Raw genomic sequence first — 17,479 nt, forward strand, 5'->3', positions numbered from 1 at the left:
TAAAATAATAAAATAAAAATAAAAACAGCTTTCTACCTGGCCTGCACTGAGCTTGTCCCCATGCAACCCAGAGGTTTGCAAAAGACAACATGGGACACCTAACATCAAACCATCGATGCTCCTTCAAACGTAGGTAGGGTTCTTGTGCATCGTCCCAGATCACCTTTTGATCTTCCACACTTTAACAGGAATTTCAGCTTGTTTGTTTCCTTTCCAGAAAGCAACGCCTTCTTTTCCAAATAGTTCAGGCTCAGGAGCCTTTTTGAGCACGTCAGCGAACGTTAAAGGCTGAAGAGTTTCTTCTCTCCCCCACCCCGCTTTCCTGTAGTACAAATACAGGCTCCCAGGTAATCATTTACTATTTTTTCCTTCTGACTCGAAGGTTGCAAACTCTTCAGAACGCCGGTAAGGAATCACGGCGAGAGAAAAATAAACATTTAGGAACGAACAAACACAGCTGTTCCCAAGGCGGCTAAAACACCAGTTACACCACGATATGCTGCAAAGGGGAGATTTTGTAGACAGCTTCATTCTGGAGAAACCATTTTCATTTTGGGAGACGTCAAGCGTAAAAAACAACCAAGAATAGGTGAAATAACTGCTACGTCAAGCATCAAATCCAGCTGATCACGGCTTAAGCCACAACGAAGGAGTTGAGAGCCCACATTTTAAAATCTTTGCAACAACCTGCAGAGGTAAGCTAGGCAAAGAGGCAACAACTTTGTAGAGTAAAAGTCATATGGAAAGGGAATTTCAACTCAAGCCTTCCAACGATCAAGCTCAGTCCAGTTCCTACTGTACCTTTTTAAGGTGTTAGGAAACTTTAAGGTTTCTGACCCCTTCCGCCCCCAAAATGTGTCAAACGCCGATCCCAAATGGATTTTTTTCAAGAGGCCACTGGCGTTCCTTTGTTTTTCCTTGAAGAGGTTTTGCTTCTCATTCGAGAAGCTTCTTCAGTTCTGATTGGTGGTGGGGAATGGAAGGATTTCTACTCCTTGCACACAGAGCTGGTTATTTGCATCCTTTGAGAAAGTCATTGAGGCCACTTGGAGGATTCAGATGAACTCCATGACCAGTGCTAAGGTGACTCCAAGGAACATGGTGGAGGATGGAAGGATTTATGTCATCTGGTCATTTGCGCTCTGAGAGTCACTGAGGCCACTTGGAGGTGCAAAGGGGTGTGAAACCTTCTTGGAAATGCTAGACAGACTGTGTTGTAGAGATAGGTGTTGTTGTAGCACACCTATTTGCACTATTCAGGTGACCCTGAGGGCACAATAAACCTCCAAGTGGCCTCAATGACTCTCAGAAGGAGTGCTAATGTCCAGAGGATTGCAAGGATCCTTCTATTCTCATCCATTCAGTCAGAACTGAAGAAGCTTCTTGGGTGAGAAGCAAAACCTCTTCGGAGAAAAACCAGAAAGTCCAAGTTGCCTCTTGAAAAAAGCACTTTTGGGCCAACTATGACTTGGATGACTGAGAATCTCCATAGATATTTAGCTATAACTACAGAGCTAAAGAAGCTTCTTGGATAAGAAGCCAAACGCCTTCAAGGAAAAACAAAGATTAAGATTAACAGGGTTGGAAGGGATCTTGTAGATCATCTAGTCCAACCACCCGCCCAAGCGGGAGACCCTACACCATTTCTGACAAATGGCAGTCCAATCTCTTCTTGAAAGCCTCCAGGGATGAAGCTCCCACAACTTCTGAAGGCAACTTCTGTTCCATAGATTGATTGTTCTCACTGTCAGAAAGTTTCTCCTTATTACCAGGTTGAATCTCTCCTTGTTCAGTTTCCATCCATTGTTCCTTGTTTGGCCTTCGGGTGCCAGAAAATAGCTTGACCCCCTTCCTCCTCTCTGGGGCAGCCCCTCAAACATTGGAAGACTGCTATCCTGTCTCCCCTGGTCCTTGTCTTCACTAGACTGGCCATGCCCAGTTCCTGTAACTGTTCTTCATATGTTTTAGCCTCCAGTCCTCTCATCATCCTGGTTGCTCTTCTCTGCACTCTTTCTAGAGTCTCAACATCTTTTTTACAGTGTGGTGACCAAACATTTCTTACCTTTGAGATTCTTCATATTGAAGAAGGGAGCAATCCCAAGTGGTCCACCTGAAGGTAGAGGTGCAATGACAATAAAGTCAACTAAACTAAACACGGATGCCTTGCTATCCGGATAATAAATCATAGGTTAGACAGGTATAGACTAAGGCATATTAAGAACGGTTACAGGAACTGGGCTTGGCTAGTGTAGTGAAGAGAAGGACCAGGGGAGACATGATAGCAGTCTTCCAATATTTGAGGGGCTGCCACAGAGAGGAAGGGGTCAAGCTTATTTTCTAAAGCACCTGAAGGCCAGACAAGGAATAATGGATGGAAACCGAAGAAGGAAATATTCAACATGGAAATAAGGAGAAACTTTCTGACAGTGAGAACAATCAACCAATGGAACAACTTTCATTCGGAAGTTGTGGAAGCGCCATCACTTGAGACCTTCAAGAAGAGATTGGACTGCTATTTGTCCGAAATTTGGGGCTTAATTGCGATCCTAAGTCAAAGATTACCTGTCCAGGTGAAGAGCTCCCAGAGTTTAAACCATTCCTCTCAACAATTCCCATATTTTAAAGTCCTGGTTGAAAGTGCAAAACAACTAACAATTCATCAGTGGCAGGAGTTGCCTTCAGAAGTTGTGTTTGCTCCATCACCGGACGTTTTGAAGAAGAGACTGGACATCCATTTGTCTGAAATGGTATAGACCAGGGGTCGCCAACCGTTTGGACCTCAGGGACCAATAAACTCATAATTTTAAATCCCGGGGACCACTAATATGAATTTTAACTGATGGTGGCTTGCTGACATTGGTGGGAGAGAGAGAGAGAGAGAGATCTGATCTAACCTCTCTCTCTCTCTCTCTCTCTCACACACACACACACACACACACACACACACACACACAGGCAGGGGTGGGATTCAAATTTCTTAACAACCGGTTCTTGGCCATGGCCTAATTTGTGTGTGTGGCTTGGTGGTCATGTGACTGGCTGGGCATGTAAATAACAAAGAATGTTCTTTCTGTACCAACTCAGAAAGCTCAAACTGCCCAAGGAGCTGCTGATCCAGTTCTACAGAAAAATGACTGAGTCTGTCATCTGCACCTCTATAACTGTCTGGTTTGGTTCTGCAACCCAACAGGACAGACACAGACTTCAGAGAGTAATTAGGACTGCAGAAAAAAACAATTACTACCAACCTGCCTTCAATCGAGAACCTGTATGCTGCACGAATCAAAAAGAGGGCTGTGAAAATATTTACAGACCCCTCACATCCTGGAAATAAACTATTTCAACTCCTTCCCTCAAAACGATGCTATAGAGCAGTGATCCCCAACCTTTTTATGCCGCGGCCCGGTATCCCCAACCTTTTTATGGCGCGGCCCGGTACCGGCATCAGCTGGGCGCCGCCATCTTGTTTTGATGAAAAAGTGCTTCCGGTGAGCTTTCTACCCGGAAAAGCTCACGGAAGCACTTTTTCATCAAAACAAGATGCGGCATCTCAACAGCGCCCGGTAGGACTTGTTCCACGGACGGTACGGTCCGCGGACGTGGTTGGGGACCCCTGCTATAGAGCACTGCACACCAGAACAACTAGACACAAGGACAGTTTTTCCCCCAAATGCCATCTCTCTGCTAAACAAATAATTCCTTCAACACTGTCCAACTATTTACAAAGTCTGCACTACTATTACTGTTAATCTTCTCATCATTCCTTATCACCTATCCTCTCCCACTTGTGGTATGACTGTAACTTTGTCGCTTGTATCCTTACGATTTATATTGACTGTTTCCTAGTATGATTTGATTGCTTATTGTACCCTATGACTATTATTAAGTGTTGTATCTTATGATTCTTGACTGATGAATGTATCTTTTCTTTTATGTACACTGAGAGCATTTGCACCAAGACAAATTCCTAATCACACTTGGCCAATAAAGAATTCTATTCTATTCTATTCTATTCTATTATATTCTATTCTATTCTATTCTATTCTATTCTATTCTATTCTACTCTACTCTACTCTACTCTACTCTATTCTATTCTATTCTATTCTAAATATTTACATAAATATTGATTTTTTTTTATTAAAAAGAGCAACTTTTACCCAAAATCAGGCAAAACAGGCAGGCAGGTTGAGTTGCACACAGAATCTCAGATTCACTTAGAGATCTGTGTTTCTGTCATTGGCTATCTGAGTCTACAATTGAATAATAGAACCTTCAATCCTAAAGATTAGCTAGAGAGCAAGAAATCCAACGATTTCCTGCTTTCTAGCTAATCTAAATCTCCCAGCACAGCAGAACAGCTGATGGTTGGGGAAAAAAAAGGAAAAGTAGCAACTTAGCAGGCAAGTTTACCAGGTAAGGAGTGAGTGGGTGGGGAGGGTTCCCACAGGCCATGTGGATGGCGCAGCCTTGTGTTCCTGCGCAGCCTGGATTCATTGCTTTGGGAGGTGCTCTGGGGATGACGTTTCTCTGCGGACCACCAAAATTTTCTCACAGACCACCAGTGGGACGCAGCCCACTGGTTGGCGACCAGTGGTATAGAGCAGGGGTTGCCAACCTTGGCAAATTTTAAGACTTGTGGACTTCAACTCCCAGAATTCCTCAGCCAGCCTTTGGCCATGCCCACTCATTGCAGGCCCTGCCTTTCTTTCATAGATCTGGATCAGGGGTCTCCAAACTTGGCAACTTTTAAGACTTAGGGACTTCAATTCCCAGAATTCCTCAGCCAGAGGAATGCTGGGAGTTGGTCCACAAATCTTAAAGCTTTGCTGGCTGAGGAATTCTGGGAGTTGGAAGTCCACAAGTCTTAAAGTTGCCAAAGTTGGAGACCCCTGGTATAGAGTCTCCTGCTTGAACAGTGGGGTTGGACTAGAAGACCTCTGAAGTCCCTTCTGGCTCTATTACAGGTAGTCCTAAACAATTCACCTAGAGGCCATTTAAAGTTACAATGGCACTGACTTCTGACCGTTTTTTCACAGTTACGACCTTTGAAACCTCTGCTTTGACCCCAATTCAGCTGCTTGGCCCCTAGTTCCTACTTAACGCCCGTCGCTGTGACCTGGCTGGGTGGTCCTCACGTGGGTTCTCTTTGGCCCCTTTCTCCACGAGCCGAGTCAAACATTCCAGCCAGGTTCCCCTTAACAACCAGTTGACTAAACTTCCCTGCTGCTGCGATTTGTTTAAAGACGGCGACGGTGGCAAAAGGTCGTTAAACGGAGCAGAGGACTCACTTAACAACATGTCTCGCTTCACATAGGGACACGGGGAGGGGGGACTCCATTGTTGCAGCTGTTAAGTCGGCATCCAAGCCTGCTCTGCCAGCTGCAGTCTACCTGTTGGTCGCGGAATAAGCCGCCGCCGGAATCAGAAGGAGGTGAGAAACGAAACCTCGGATTCTTCTCGATTTACTTTGGAGAAAGTGAAATCCACCTGCGGGCGCCAGGAGGGGAGACGGTCCAGGAAGAAAGGATCCAGGGGTTCCAGGTGGGCATGGAAAAGGGCGCAGGTGAGTCGCGGGAGGGAGGGAGGGAGGGAGAGAAATTCCGCAAAGGGAACAAAAAACTGCGCAGGGCAAAGCAGCCCAACTCACCTGTCACCTCGGGATCGCTCCGGAATCGAAGTCGGCTGTAGATCTCCTTCCATCCCCGGAATTAAGTCAATCGGTAGGTCTCTCTCTCTCTCTCCCACTGTCTCTCTGTCTCTCTCTCTTTCCCTCCCTCTTTCTCTCTCCCACTTTCTGTCTTCCACTTTCTTTCTCTTTCTGTCTCTCTCTCTCTCCCGCCCTCCCCCTTTCTCCCACTCTCTCTCTCTGCCTCTCTCTCTCCCTCCCTTTTTCTTTCCTTCTCTCTCCCTCCCTCCCGCTCCCTTTCTTTCTGCCTCTCACTTTTTCTCGCACTCTCTTTCTTTTTGCCTCCCTCCGTCCCTCCTTCTTTCTGCCTCTTTTTCTGCACCCACCTCTCTATCTTTCGGTCTCTGTGTCGCTCTCTCCCTCCTTCTTTCTCTCTCTCTCTCTCTCTCTGCCCCCTCTCTTTCTCTCTTTCTCTCTTTCTCTCTCTCTCCGCTTCTGCCTCTTTTCGCAGGAGCCCGTCCGAATGGCCGCCCCTCATTGGGCAACGGGCGTCACGTGGTCGACCAAGACCGGGTTCGAGGGAGGGCCGTGGGTGAGTGTGTGAGGGAAGGTGGAAAAGTTTTGCGAAGTTTTTTGGAACGCGGCGCTTTCGAAAGAATCGCGCTCCGTCTTTTCTTGCAAGCGAGCCGGGCGAGTTTTTGTTGTGGTTCTTTTTCTGCTTGTTGGTTTTTTTTTTCCTTTCTTTTTTTGGGGGGGGGTGGGGTGGGGTGGGTGGAACCTCAGGCGACACGGGATGAAAGGAAGGAGCCAATAGAGGAGGGGGAAAAAAACACCACACCAACCAACAATCTCTCTTACTTTGCTGTTTTACCCAGGTAGATTTGGGATGCTATTCCCTCCCCCCCACTCAAAAATAAAAAATAAAAAAATCCCAGGAGAAGTTACTGGAGGGGAATAGGGCTCAGGAGCCCGACCTGAGTTCAATCAGTCAGTCAATCAATCAATCAATCAATCAATCAATCAGAATAGAGCTGGAAGGGCAGATAACAGATAATCAGAGTTGGAAGGAACCTTGTAGGTCGTCTAACAAATAACAACAAACAAATAAATAATCAGTTGGAAGGGACTTTATAAGTCATCTAGTCCAACCCCCCGCCCAAGCGGGAGTCCCTACACCATTTCTGAAAAATGGCAGTCCAATCTCTTCTTGAAGGTCTCAAGTGATGAAGCTCCCACAACTTCTGTTCCATTGGTTGATTGTTCTCACTGTCAGAAAGTTTCTCCTTATTTCCAGGTTGAATCTCTCCTAGATCAGTTTCCATCCATTTTTCCTTTGTCTGGCCTTCTGGGGCTTTGGAAAATAGCTTGACCCCCTTCCTCCTCTCTGTGGCCGCCCCTCAAATAATGGAAGACTGCTATCCTGTCTCGCCTGGTCCTTCTCTTCACTAGGGACCAGCCATGCCCAGTTCCTGTAATCGTTCTTCATATGTTTTAGCCTCCAGTCCACTAATTATCCTGGTTGCTCTTCTCTGTACTTTTTCTATAGAGTCTCAACATCTTTTTTTTATAGTCTAGTGACCAAAACTAGATGCAGTACTCTAGGTGTGGCCTTACTAAGGCTTTACAGAGTGGTATTAGTACCTCACTTGATCTTGATTGTATCCCTCTGCTAATGCAATTTAGGATTGCATTAGCTCTTTTGGCTGCTGCTGCCCACAGCTGGCTCCTATTTAGCTGGTTGCCCACTAAGACTCCAAGATCCCTCTCACAGTTCCTGCTATTGAGCCTGGTTTCACCCAGTCTATATGGGTCCTTTTGGTTTACTTTGCCTAAGTGTAAGACTTGACTTTTCTCTACATTGAATTTTATTTTGTGAAGTATGGAGGTCATCTAGTCCAGCCCCCTGCTCAAGCAGTACTCACAAGGAAGTCCCAAAGATGCTTTTTTTCAGGAGGCAACTGGACTTTCTGCTTTTTTTTCCTTTTGAAGATGTTTCGCTTCTCATCCAAGAAGCTTCTTCAGCTCTGACCGGATAGTGGGGAATGGAAGGATTTCTATTCCTTGAAAACAGATGGCCATTGGCATCCTTAGAGGGTCCTTGAGGCCACTTGGAGGTTTATCTATGTCCTCTAAAAGAATGCAAATGACCAGCTGTCTGTAAGGAATATAAATCCTTCCATTCTCCACCATCCAGCCAGAACTTAAGAAGCTTCTTGGATGAGAAGCAAAATGTCTTCAAAAGAAAACAAAGCAAAATAAGAAAAAGCCCAGTTGTCTCCTGAAAAAAAAAAAAAAAGCAGCATCTTTGGGACAATTGTGACCTGGATGACTGAAAATCTCTACATACTTTTTAGCTATACAATTTGGGATGAACCCCCTTGGAATGGGGTGGGAGTAGGAATGGATTTCCAGAGATAAAAATTGCAGACTACGGGAACCAGGAGCACCACTCAGGTGACCCTGAGAGTTCAGATAAACCACCAAGTCGTCTCAACGACCCTCTACAAGGAATGCAAATAACCAGCTCTGTCTGTAAGGAATAGAAATCCTTCCATTCCCCACCATCCAGTCAGAGATGAAGAAGCTCCTTGGATGAGAAGCGAAACGCCTTCAAAAGAGAAAAAAAAAACCCAGAAAGTCCAGTTGCCTCCTGAAAAAAAGCACCTTTGGGACTTTGTTGTGAGTACTGCTTGAGCAGGGAGCTGGACTAGATGACCTCCATACTTAATAAAATAAAATTCAATGTAGAGAAAAATCAAGTCTTACCCTTAGGCAAAGTAAACCAAAAGGACCCATACATTATTGTAGGCTAACTCTGCCCACAGCCAGCAGTTCAATTCTGACCAGCTCAAGGTTGACTCAGCCGTCCATCCTTCTAAGGTCAGTAAAATGAGGACCCAGATTGTTGGGGGCAAGAGGCTGACTCTGTAAAACCGCTTAGAAAGGGCTGCAAAAGCACTGTGAAGCGGTGTATAAGTCTAAATGCTATTGCTATTCAATTTGCGAAAGTTCTCCGTGGCTTTCAAATCTAGGTGAGTGATCTTGAAAAATGACCACCAGCAGGGATTTCCTATGTCTCTTCTCACCTTTCCTTCCTCATTCAGGGAGTGGAATTGCCTCTCTTTATGCCAAAAAAGATTTTCCTCAAGGATGAACCCAAATGTTGTGCTTGTGTTGATCGTGGCCGAAACCAGGGGTCGCCAACCTTTTGGACCTCAGGGACCACCATACTCATAATTTTAAATCCCAGGGACTACTAACCGGTTGTGTGGGCGTGGCCTAATTTGTGGGTGTGGCTTGGTGGTCATGTGACTGGCTGGGCATGGCTTGTATGTAAATATTATAAATATTTATATAAATATTGAATATTTCATAAAAAAAGAGCAACTTTTACCCAAAATCAGGCAAAGCAGGCAGATTGAGTTGCTCACAGAATAACAGATTCATTCAGACATCTATCTATCTGCCATTGGCTAGCTCAATCTGTCACATAAAATTTGCTTGCAAGCAAACTCACAAAATTAACTCACAACACACCATGCATGTAAATATTGATTTTTTTTATTTAAAAAAGAGCAACTTTTATCCAAAATCAGGCAAAGCAGGCAGGCAGATTGAGTTGCTCACAGAATCATTCAATGGTCTATCTATCTGCCATCGGCTAGCTCAGTCTCTTAAATTTCCTTGCCGTGAGTCTGCACTGAATTTGCTTGCAAGCAAACCTTCAGTCCTAAGGGAGGTTGGCTGTGCTGAACCGAAGATCTAAAGACTAGCTAGAAAGCAAGAAATCCAACCATTTCCTGCTTCCTAGCTAATCTAAATCTCCCGGCACAGCAGAACAGATGATGGTCGGAAAAAGGAAAAATAGCAATTTAGCAGACAGGTTTACCAGTAAGGAGTGAGTGGGCAGGGAGGGTTCCTGTGGGCCATGTGGGCTGAGCAGCCTTGTGTTTCTGCACAGCCCGGATTAATTGCTTTGGGGGGGGTGCTCTGGGGGTGAGATTTCTCTGCGGCCCACCAAAATATTCTCACGGCCCACCGATTGACGACCGCTGGCTTAAATAATGTACTGGATGAATCACCATTGTTTCTGGAATTATGCAGATGCTCTAGATGTCAAAGCACTGCAAAACCATGCCCAAACTCAGGAAGATGAAAAGGGGTGATCATTTTTAAAAATTTTCCATTCTCTTCCTTTTTCTGGGCTTCAAGAGAAACGTTTGCAACCAAAGATACAAGAGGTTTCCCAGATGGGTTTTGTTCTCTCCTGCCTAGGATTCCAAAGAGCATCAATGCCCTGATAGCCATTCTGGAAACACCATCAGGTGGGTGGGAGAAAAACACAAACAAAAAGGTGTGCAACACGCTTACTCCATCTACTGGTTAATCTTAATATTTGGAAGACAAATTCCTTGTGTGTCCAATCACACTTGGCCAATAAATTATTCTATTTTGTCCTGTCCTGTCCTGTTCTATCCTATCCTATCCTATTCTGTCCTTGCTGAATATAGAGACAGATAGATAACTCTACAAATTCTTCCATACAAAGTTTCTTTTGTTGGATTATATTAGGTATCCTCAAGGTGACTCACAGTTATGTCGAGATGCATCTAATGTCCAATTCTTTGCACAGTTGAAATCATAGTGTAAAATGATAGTGATCTTTCTATCCCAAATTTCATCCCATCGTAGCAGATACGCTAGCAGGAGGCTGAGTTCAGGCAAGAGTGAAGAAATCTCCGCCGACCCACCAAGAGTCAATTCAGTGACCAATCAGGGTTACAGATGTGGCCACATGACATGAACTACATTTCTCAGGATACCTTAACTACATTTACCATAATGCATTCCCTTAAGGGGACAGCTCCCAATTCTTAACAAACTATCCCATTCCCATTAACTATAATTGTCTGGACAGCACATCTATTCTATTCTATTCTATTCTATTCTATTCTATTCTATTCTATTCTATTCTATTCTATTCTATTCTATTCTATTTTATTCTTCATTCTTCTGTTCTGTTCTTCTATTCTATTCTATTCTATTCTATTCTATTCTATTCTATTCTATTCTTCATTCTTCTGTTCATTTCTGTTCTGTTCTATTCATTCTTCTGTTCTATTCTATATTCTTTTGTTCTATTCTATTCTTCATTCTTCTGTTCTACCCTATCCTATCCTATCCTATTCTAATTCTTTATTCCCTTATTATTCTATTCTATTCTATTCTATTCTATTCTATTCTATTCTATTCTATTCTATTCTATGCCATGCCATGCCATGCCATGCCATGCCATGCCATGCCATGCCATGCCATGCCATGCCATGCCATGCCATGCCATGCCATGCCATGCCATTCTATATTCTATTCCACTTTTCCTTTTATTTCGAGATCAAACAACAAACAACTTCTCGATGCGCTCTTGTGTGCAGTCAAACACCTGGGACCAGAGAGAGTTCACATATCCTCGTGTTTCTGAAACTTTGGCAACTTTAAGATGGGTGGTCTTTGACTCCCAAAATTCCCCCAGCCAACCATGAATGGGAATTGAAGGCCACCCTCTTAAATTGTGGCCTTAAATCAAGGACTACTATCTGCCATCATCATCTTTTAATTACCCCTTGGGTGGAGTCTGGGCAATTGAATGGAGCTAGCAGAGCGTTTTAATGGCCAGATACCCTTCCTGTCGCCAGTGTGGAGTTCTGTTCGGCAGATATATTCTCATCGTGCCCAGAAAGAGAAATAAGCCTCTACCTTGGATTGAATTCACAGCCTCCTGATTGTGAGGCGAGAGCTCCACCTCTAAGCCATCGCACCCCTCTCAAGGACTACTACCTGTACTTGTGGAAAATCTGTGGAGTATGCGAACTTTGAGAAAAATAACACCAGAAAGCTGTTGGTTTTATTATGGCGTTCATATTTATTCATACAAACAGTGGGTAGACAAGACAAGATATGGTTGAAGACAGCCATAGATTTCTAATTTAACAACCCTGTAACAAAAGGTAACTAAATTTAACATTTATGAAAATATAAATCTTTGACCCGGGGTAATTCTTCGCCCGACAATACAAAGTTTACATAAAAACATTCAGTATGATCTATTGGTTGCAAACAATTTAAGAAAAGGCATTATTCATATTCTAGAGGGGCGTTTACACAGAAGAATTGTATGCTACAGTCCATTCTGTATTTGTTTTACAAAAAGGTTCAAAATACAGACAGTTTTGGAAGTCCAATAGGTTAAACCCAAGTCCGGTCCAATCTTATGCTGGGTTTATCTACTGACCGACAATTTACTTGTCTCCAAAGAGAGGAAATTTTTAACAATATGACACTACTGTCAGGGCTCCAGCAGTTACTCCTCATTTAAATCATGAGTCTCAAGCCAAACTTCCAAAACTTAAAAAGGATTTTTTGGGAGTTAACATGCTGGCACTGCCTGGGTGTATCATAATCCATATTCTCCAATGGGACACATCCATAGCCCAGAGTCATCAATCATGCTCTCCAGTTAGAATTTTGCACGGCAGAAACTTCAATCACCTAGTTATTATCTTTGAAAACATTTATGGAATGCAGTTTCGGTTTGCAAACAGCTGCACTGCTCCCCCCTCCCTTTCTGTTGGCAACTCTAAAAAGACCATAGAAATATTTTATGAGTTGACAACCACCAGGGAAGGGAAGAAAATGGATAAACACAATCCAGACAATAAAATACCCTATGGCTCGAACACTTTAACCATTTTGCTCTGACTTCATACATCATCGTACACTTCCTGATAGAGGGATGTGCCAACTCACAGGCTAAGGGGGTGAAAGGTACTTTAGCTATGTGACATCTATGCAGTAGTTCTTGACTTACAACAATTTATTTAAGAGAGGAAAGGAGAGCAGTGGAAATCTATGAGCCGGTTCTTGGGACAGAAGAGCCACTGCTGCTAGCAAAGCCCCATCCTAGCTCTGGGGATAAAGGTGTGGCAGAGAACTATTCATCTTCTGGCTGGCCGGACTTGTTAGCCTGCGAGAGAAATGTTTCGCCAGGGTTTCCAACATTCCTAATAAAGGAATCTTTTGAGTTCATGTCAGAGGGAGCTAAGTCAGAACACTGTCTGTCTGTCTTTCTGTCTGTCTCTCCCTCTCTCTCCTCCTCTCTCTCTCTCTCTCTCTCGCTATTACCCATCCATCCATCCATCCACCCACCCACCTATAGCTATTCTCCATCCATCTATCCATCCGTCCATCCATCCATCCATCCATCCATCCATCCATCCACGTATAGCTATCCATCCATCCATCCATCCATCCATCCATCCATCCATCCATCCATCCATCCATCCATCCATCCATCCATCCACCCACCTATAGCTATTCTCCATCCATCCATCCATCCATCCATCCATCCATCCATCCATCCACCTATAGCTATTCTCCATCCATCCATCCATCCATCCATCAACCTATAGCAATTTTCCATCCATCCATCCATCCATCCATCCACCCACCTATAGCTATTCTCCATCCATCCATCCATCCATCCATCCATCCATCCATCCATCCATCCATCCATCCACCTACCTATAGCTATTCTCCATCCACCACCCATCCATCCATCCATCCATCCATCCATCCCCCCCCATCCATCCATCCATATAGCTATTCTCCATCCATCCATCCATCCATCCATCCATCCATCCACCATAGCTCCATCCATCATCCATCCATCCATCCATCCATCCATCCATCCATCCATCCATCCATAGCTATATTCCATCCATCCATCCATCCATCCATCCATCCATCCACCTATAGCTATTCTCCATCCATCCATCCATCCATCCATCCATCCATCCATCCATCCATCCATCCATCCATCCACCCACCCATCCATCCATCCACCTATAGCTATTCTCCCTCCCTCCCTCCATCCATCCATCCATCTATCCATCCATCCATCCATCCATCCACCTATAGCAATTTTCCATCCATCCATCCATCCATCCACCCACCTATAGCTATTCTCCATCCATCCATCCATCCATCCATCCATCCATCCATCCATCCATCCATCCATCCACCTACCTATAGCTATTCTCCATCCACCCATCCATCCATCCATCCATCCATCCACCCACATCCATCCATCCATCCATCCATCCATCCATCCATCCATCCATCCATCCATCTATAGCTATTCTCCATCCATCCATCCATCCATCCATCCATCCACCCACCCATCCATCCATCCACCTATAGCTATTCTCCATCCATCCATCCATCCATCCATCCATCCATCCATCCATCCATCCATCCATCCATCCATCCACCTATAGCTATTCTCCATCCATCCATCCATCCATCCATCCACCTACCTATAGCTATTCTCCATCCATCCACCCACTCACCCACCCAGACTCTCATCATGAAACACCTAAGATGTGATAAGTAAGCAACGTACAATTGTTGGGAATAAATGTGGAGCAGATCCTGGTTGAAACAAGTTAGCCATTCTAGGTAGTTTGATCCTTAGAATTCTGGAGGTTAAAAAAAAAAGAGAATGTGTTTTATTCACAATCTTTAAAAGAACTGAGGGAGAGACTTCTTGACAGTGAGGACAATTAACCAATTAACCAGGTCACTGGTGGTTTTTAAGAAGAGTCTAGACAGTCACTTATCTGAAATAGTGTCGGTTATCCTGCTTGAGCAGCGGGCTGGACTAGAAGACCTCCAAGGTCCCAGTTCATTCTACTCTACTCTACTCTACTCTACTCTACTCTACTCTACTCTACTCTACTCTACTAAACTGCCAAAGATATGCCTTTTTCTAAAAATAAAAAATAAAGCTATTAAATTTCTGTTTTATCTTTTCAGGTTATCCTTGACTTACTATCTAACCATTTAACAATGCCCCCAAATTGCTGTGCAGCCCCCGCCCGCTCCGTTTTTTGCCTCCTGGGCCTCAGGAAGCCTCACGGGAGCCCGTTTTTGCTCGCAGGAGGCTTCCCTGAGGCCCGAGAGGCCAAAAATTGGAGCATGGGTGGTGGCGGTGGTGGTATTGTGTTGCAAAAAAAGAAGAAGCTATGCCCACCCAGTCACATGGCCACTCCCACCTAGCCGCACCCACAGAACTGGTAGTAAAAATATTTGCATCCCACTCCTGGTCGTAAGTCAAGGACTATCCGAACCGAGCTGATGAATGACTTTAAAACATTGGATGGTTGGGGGGAAAAATACTGTAAGGAAACGCACTCGAGAGCTCAATTAAACTAAAGCACAAACGTATTTGGTCAACTGGCACACCTCCCCTAATGTCCAATTTCTCTGCTGCAAATTTCAATTGAATTAGGCAGCTGTTTCCATATGTCCGAAAACCCACAAGGATCTGGAGTAACACCTTCACCTTTGGACGTACATTGTTGGCCTTGCGTCATTTGAGAATTCAAGACTCCATGGCTCCCAGGAGGCCGTATATTACCTTCTTTTAACGACTCCATAATCCCTTGCAGGGTGGAATCTGGAGCTAGCGGAGGGTTTTTACTGGCCGGATGCCCTTCTTGTTGCCAAGGTGCAGTTTTGTTCACCGGATATATTCTCCTCGTGCTGAGACAGAGAAATATCTGCTTCTACCTAGGATCCAACTCACAGCCTCCTGACTGTGAGGTGAGATCTCTAATTCTAGGCCACCGCACCACTCTCTCAGGAGGCTGCCTAGAAGGTGTTGAAGGTGGTCAGCCTCCTGCAAATGATGTGCAAATTCCCTCCGTGATTAAGTATAAGCCCGTCTTCTGTTCAAATTTGCTCGGAAGTCTCCTGCTCCAGGGGATGTTACAAGAAGGATACTCAAGAGTCTTCAAATATTGGCCGACAAAACCGGAAACAGGTGTGTGTTTTATCTATTTCTGTTATAAAATGCACACAAGCTGGGATGTGATAACGGTGGGCTTTATTTTAAAATGGAAGACCGGCCTACACGTATAAGCTGTTCATACTTGGGAGACATTTAGAAATATTTTATACTTTCTGTAATTAACGGGACGGAACCTCCACCTGAAACTCATGTACTTTATCTTAATTGAGCTGCACAGGTCCAAGTGGGCATCATTCATAGCAGGCTTTCTAGATAAGTTTGGACTACAAGTCCCATCGCCTCTAAGGGCTAGCTGGGTAAGAAAAGGCAAGGGTAGGAGAAGAGGAGAAGATGAGCTAAAAAAATAAAAAAATACAATCAGAATGACACCCCTATTTTTCCTACAACCCCCAACCTCACCCCCAGGCTCTGAAGTGATAGAGTCTTATAAAAGGCCAGCCCAAAGCAATGAAGTGAAGAGTATGATATTGTACAGAGAAGTAAGAAATTTATTACAAAGTGTAACAGTAAAGAACCCTTGAGGCAGCCAGATTTTTTGCTGTTGTTATTCGCTTGTTATTCAGCACGTATGCGAGCATGTCACTGGAATCCCCGAGTAATTTGGTCATCGTGTCTGTGTTTCACGCAGGAAAAAACAGGAATGACAATAAGGCAGACACTAAATGCGCCAGGAACAGTGGTAGGATTCAACCGGTTCGCACCAGTTCACTCGAAACCGGTTGTTAAATTGCTGGCTGCCCCCCCACCCACCCCGCCCCTTCCAAGAGTCCCAAGGAATCCCCAAGCACCCTATTTTAGCTCCCAAAAGTGCAGGGAGGCTCACTAGGCCCAAAACAGGGTGTGACGGTGTGTGCGGCCTGTTTTTGTTCCCCGGGGGAGTGCAGCAGGCCGAGTGCTGCCTGTCACACCCCCTGGCCACGCCCACCATGGCCACGCCCACACAGCTGGTCATTAGGGCAGAGAACTGATTGTTAAATTATTTAAATCCCACCACTGGCCAGGAAGGATGTGTGAACTCTTCCATGCTGATTCCTGCAAGGATTAGAATCAGCTGGACTTTCCCAGAACAGAATGGTTCATAAGAGTGTTTTTTTTTTTACGTAAAAAGAGAGAATGGAACGGGACGGATGGCTCCTAATGCCCTTTGTGATGGGAAAATGTTATCCCTTAAGCACTGTACTGAAAGACACGGTGAAAGATAAACAGCATGAAATCCAGACCAAGTTGCTTTTTTTACCAGGGGGATCCAATCTTGGCAACTTTAAGGCTTCTGGACTTCAACTCCCAGAATCCCCCAGCCAGCCACGCTAGATCCCGTAAAGCAGGAGCGTGCAACCTTGGCAACTTTAAAACTTGTGGACTTCAATTCCCAGAATTCCCCAGCTGGCTGGGCTGGAGGATTCTGGGAGTTGAAGTCCACAAATCTTAAAACTGCCAAGGTTCCACACCCCTGCTTTACAGGATCTAAATAAGCCATTTTGTAAAATTTTGTATTTTTGGAATAGAAAAAAACGTCCATCGATGTTTGAAATGCTTGCAATTTGGGGTATTTTTAAAAAATTCTTAGCACTTTATGTGTGACTTTTAGATTACTTCACCTGCTACTCTACCTGAACCAGGTAAGAAGAAACAAAAGCAAGCAGAATGAATCAACCCTATAAGACCACCGAGTTAAGTGACAAAAGATTTACATGAAATGATGGCCGTGACTGAAAATCTGGGGGAATTAGTACTATTCACGGGCTGAAAAAAGCCCTTTGCTGTTTTTTTAAAAAACAATTAATTTTGTATGTGTGTGTGTGTGTGTGTGTGTGTTTCTAATAGCTGCTATTTCAAATGTTTATGGAATGCATCGAATGTTTCAGGGTGACATGTAACATCTGGTTGCACCATCAGAAGGAAATAAACCCCCTTCCTTTTTTTTGCAAGTGGTATCAATTCAAAATTGCTTCTGCTCAGCTGGATTTTTTTTTTTTTTACAAAAA

The 17,479-nt window shown here is 44.3% G+C and overlaps 1 protein-coding gene across 2 annotated transcripts in view; it reads right to left on the bottom strand.

The window, feature by feature from the left end:
* The window catches only part of PGCKA1 (PDCD10 and GCKIII kinases associated 1), a 49,422-nt gene extending 43,299 nt beyond the window's left edge, over positions 1 to 6,123 (bottom strand). For both annotated transcript variants that reach the window (XM_087965845.1, XM_087965844.1), the window contains exon 1: positions 5,648 to 6,123. The gene's annotated coding sequence lies outside the window, so the exon portion shown is untranslated. The remainder of the gene's footprint in view (positions 1 to 5,647) is intronic.
* Positions 6,124 to 17,479: the final 11,356 nt, after the last annotated feature.

Source organism: Notechis scutatus, chromosome 4, assembly GCF_049901735.1.
Source record: "Notechis scutatus isolate UNSWTSFEM ecotype Mainland chromosome 4, rNotScu1.2, whole genome shotgun sequence".
Lineage (NCBI taxonomy): Eukaryota > Metazoa > Chordata > Lepidosauria > Squamata > Elapidae > Notechis > Notechis scutatus.